This window comes from Mytilus trossulus, unplaced genomic scaffold (genome assembly GCF_036588685.1).
Source record: "Mytilus trossulus isolate FHL-02 unplaced genomic scaffold, PNRI_Mtr1.1.1.hap1 h1tg000754l__unscaffolded, whole genome shotgun sequence".
Classification (NCBI taxonomy): Eukaryota; Metazoa; Mollusca; class Bivalvia; order Mytilida; family Mytilidae; genus Mytilus; species Mytilus trossulus.
This window is the reverse complement of record NW_026963480.1, coordinates 7501-12500: the sequence shown is the minus strand read 5'-3', so window position 1 is coordinate 12500 and position 5000 is coordinate 7501.

Below are 5000 nucleotides of genomic sequence, written 5' to 3'. Positions count from 1 at the left end.
CGGTAAAATTTTTTTACGAGGGTGAAATTTTCATCGTGGTGTCGCACGTTAGACGCGGACAGGCTATCGCGGGTCTCTCGATCATCCAGGCCGGCAAAGTATACCCTCGGTAAAATTTTTTTACGAGGGTGAAATTTTCATCGTGGTGTCGCACGTTAGACGCGGACAGGCTACCGCGGGTCTCTCGACCATCGAGGCCTTCAAACTATACCCTCGGTAAAATTTTTTTACAAGGGTGAAATGTTCATCGGTAAGCCGCACGTTAGATGCGGACAGGCTACCGCGGGTCTCTCGACCATCGAGGCCGTCTAACTATACCCTCGGTAAAAAAAATTTACAAGGCTGAAATGTTCATCGGGAAGCCGCACGTTAGACGAGGCAGGCTACCGCGGGTCTCTCGACCATCGAGGCCTTCAAACTATACCCTCGGTAAAAAATTTTTACAAGGGTGAAATGTTCATCGGGAAGCCGCACGTTAGATGCGGACAGGCTACCGCGGGTCTCTCGACCATCGAGGCCGTCTAACTATACCCTCGGTAAAAAAAATTTACAAGGCTGAAATGTTCATCGGGAAGCCGCACGTTAGACGAGGCAGGCTACCGCGGGTCTCTCGACCATCGAGGCCGTCTAACTGTACCCTCGGTAAAAAAAATGTACAAGGCTGAAATGTTCATCGGGAAGCCGCACGTTAGACGCGGACAGGCTACCGCGGGTCTCTCGACCATCGAGGCCGTCTAACTGTACCCTCGGTAAAAAAAATTTACAAGGCTGAAATGTTCATCGGGAAGCCGCACGTTAGACGAGGCAGGCTACCGCGGGTCTCTCGACCATCGAGGCCGTCTAACTGTACCCTCGGTAAAAAAAATGTACAAGGCTGAAATGTTCATCGGGAAGCCGCACGTTAGACGCGGACAGGCTACCGCGGGTCTCTCGACCATCGAGGCCGTCTAACTATCCCCTCGGTAAAAAAATTTACAAGGCTGAAATTTCCATCGGGAAGCCGTACGTTAGACGCAGGCAAGCTACCGCGGGTCTCTCGACCATCGAGGCCGTCTAACTGTACCCTCGGTAAAAAAAATTGACAAGGCTGAAATATTCATCGGGAAGCCGCACGTTAGACGAGGCAGGCTACCGCGGGTCTCTCGACCATCGAGGCCGTCTAAATATACCCTCGGTAAAAAAAAATTTACAAGGCTGAAATGTTCATCGGGAAGCCGCACGTTAGACGCAGGCAAGCTACTGCGGGTCTCTCGACCATCGAGGCCGTCTAACTGTACCCTCGGTAGAATTTTTTTTACCAGGCTGAAATGTTCATCGGGAAGCCGCACGTTAGACGAGGACAGGCTACCGCGGATCTCTCGACCATCGAGGCCGTCTAACTGTACCCTCGGTAAAAAAAAATTTACAAGGCTGACATGTTCATCGGGAAGCCGCACGTTAGACGAGGCAGGCTACCGCGGGTCTCTCGACCATCGAGGCCGTCTGACTTTACCCTCGGTAAAATTTTTTACAAGGGTGAAATGTTCATCGGGAAGCCGCACGTTAGACGCGGACAGGCTACCGCGGATCTCTCGACCATCGAGGCCGTCAAACTATACCCTCGGTAAAAAAAATTTTACAAGGGTGAAATTTTCATCGGTAAGCCGCACGTTAGACGCAGGCAGGCTACCGCGGGTCTCTCGACCATCGAAGCCTTCAAACTATACCCTCGGTAAAACTTTTTTACGAGGGTGAAATCTTCATCGGGAAGGCGCACGTTAGACGCAGGCAAGCTACTGCGGGTCTCTCGACCATCGAGGCCGTCTAACTACACCCTCGGTAAAAAATTTTTACAAGGCTGAAATGTTCATCGGGAAGCCGTACGTTAGACGCAGGCAGGCTTCTGCGGGTCTCTCGACCATCGAGGCCGTCTGACTATACCCTCGGTAAAAAAAATTTACAAGGCTGAAATGTTCATCGGGAAGCCGCACGTTAGACGAGGCAGGCTACCGCGGGTCTCTCGACCATCGAAGCCGTCTAACTGTACCCTCGGTAAAAAAAAATTTTACAAGGCTGAAATGTTCATCGGGAAGCCGCACGTTAGATGCGGACAGGCTACCGCGGGTCTCTCGACCATCGAGGCCGTCAAACTATACCCTCGGTAAAAAAAATTTACAAGGGTGAAATGTTCATCGGTAAGCCGCACGTTAGACGCGGACAGGCTACCGCGGGTCTCTCGACCATCGAGGCCGTCTAACTATACCCACGGTAAAAAAATTTTACAAGGGTGAAATTTTCATCGGGAAGCCGCACGTTAGACGCAGGCAGGCTACCGCGGGTCTCTCGACCATCGAGGCCGTCAAACTATACCCTCGGTAAAAATTTTTTTACAAGGGTGAAATTTTCATCGGGAAGCCGCACGTTAGACGCAGGCAAGCTACTGCGGGTCTCTCGACCATCGAGGCCGTCTAACTACACCCTCGGTAAAAAAAATTTACAAGGCTGAAATGTTCATCGGTAAGCCGCACGTTAGACGCAGGCAGGCTACCGCGGGTCTCTCGACCATCGAGGCCGTCAAACTATACCCTCGGTAAAAAAAATTTTACAAGGGTGAAATTTTCATCGGTAAGCCGCACGTTAGACGCAGGCAGGCTACCGCGGGTCTCTCGACCATCGAAGCCTTCAAACTATACCCTCGGTAAAACTTTTTTACGAGGGTGAAATTTTCATCGGGAAGCCGCACGTTAGAATAGTACAGCAGGTCTCTCGATGAAACGATCACATTTCATGTAACGTAACGTAACAAAGGCAGGCATCGTACACCCTAACCCTAAGCCGCCTCTTGACGATGCACGTCCCTAACCCTAACCCTAACCCTAACCCTAACCCTAACCCTAACCCTAACCCTAACCCTAACCCTAACCCTAACTAAAACCCTAACCCTAACCCTAACCCTAACCCTAACCCTAACCCTAACCCTAACCCTAACCCTAACCCTAACCCTAACCCTAACCCTAACCCTAACCCTAACCCTAACCCTAACCCTAACCCTAACCCTAACCCTAACCCTAACCCTAACCCTAACCCTAACCCTAACCCTAACCCTAACCCTAACCCTAACCCTAACCCTAACCCTAACCCTAACCCTAACCCTAACCCTAACCAGTCCGTGTCAGGACCCGAGCTGTCCTTAGTCCTCGATACGTTAGCCTGGTTTCGTTCGCGAATGTCAGGTCCATATGGACATAAGCATGGTATTCCTCGATACGTTAGCCTGGTTTCGCGAGTGTCAGGACCATATGGACATAAGCATGGTATTCCTCGATACGTTAACCTGGTTTCGCGAATGTCAGGACCATATGGACATAAGCATGGTATTCCTCGATACGTTAACCTGGTTTCGCGAATGTCAGGACCATATGGACATAAGCATGGTATTCCTCGATACGTTAACCTGGTTTCGCGAATGTCAGGACGTAAGCGGGACTTGTTAATTTTTGTTTTCCATGCCTTAACCGACCGCGGGTTGGGGACGACCACGTACACTGACACCCGCGGTAGCCCGCTAGCCAGGCCGTTCACGTCCCTTTACCAGCGGTAGCCCGCTATCGGGTCGACCACGTACACTGACACCCGCGGTAGCCCGCTAGCCAGGCCGTCCACGTCCCTTTACCCGCGGTAGCCCGCTATCGGGTCGACCACGTACACCGATACCCGCGGTAGCCCGCTAGCACGGCCGTCCACGTCCCTTTACCAGCGGTAGCCCAGTATCGGGTCGACCACGTACACTGACACCCGCGGTAGCCCGCTAGCCAGGCCGTCCACGTCCCTTTACCAGCGGTAGCCCGCTATCGGGTCGACCACGTACACCGACACCCGCGGTAGCCCGCTAGCCAGGCCGTCCACGTCCCTTTACCCGCGGTAGCCCGCTATCGGGTCGACCACGTACACCGATACCCGCGGTAGCCCGCTAGCACGGCCGTCCACGTCCCTTTACCCGCGGTAGCTCGCTATCGGGTCGACCACGTACACTGACACCCGCGGTAGCCCGCTAGCCAGGCCGTCCACGTCCCTTTACCAGCGGTAGCCCGCTATCGGGTCGACCACGTACACCGACACCCGCGGTAGCCCGCTAGCCAGGCCGTCCACGTCCCTTTACCCGCGGTAGCCCGCTATCGGGTCGACCACGTACACCGATACCCGCGGTAGCCCGCTAGCACGGCCGTCCACGTCCCTTTACCAGCGGTAGCCCAGTATCGGGTCGACCACGTACACTGACACCCGCGGTAGCCCGCTAGCCAGGCCGTCCACGTCCCTTTACCAGCGGTAGCCCGCTATCGGGTCGACCACGTACACCGACACCCGCGGTAGCCCGCTAGCCAGGCCGTCCACGTCCCTTTACCCGCGGTAGCCCGCTATCGGGTCGACCACGTACACCGATACCCGCGGTAGCCCGCTAGCACGGCCGTCCACGTCCCTTTACCCGCGGTAGCTCGCTATCGGGTCGACCACGTACACTGACACCCGCGGTAGCCCGCTAGCCAGGCCGTCCACGTCCCTTTACCAGCGGTAGCCCGCTATCGGGTCGACCACGTACACCGACACCCGCGGTAGCCCGCTAGCCAGGCCGTCCACGTCCCTTTACCCGCGGTAGCCCGCTATCGGGTCGACCACGTACACCGATACCCGCGGTAGCCCGCTAGCACGGCCGTCCACGTCCCTTTACCAGCGGTAGCCCAGTATCGGGTCGACCACGTACACTGACACCCGCGGTAGCCCGCTAGCCAGGCCGTCCACGTCCCTTTACCAGCGGTAGCCCGCTATCGGGTCGACCACGTACACCGACACCCGCGGTAGCCCGCTAGCCAGGCCGTCCACGTCCCTTTACCCGCGGTAGCCCGCTATCGGGTCGACCACGTACACCGATACCCGCGGTAGCCCGCTAGCACGGCCGTCCACGTCCCTTTACCCGCGGTAGCTCGCTATCGGGTCGACCACGTACCTTCTCAGCCGCGGGTAAG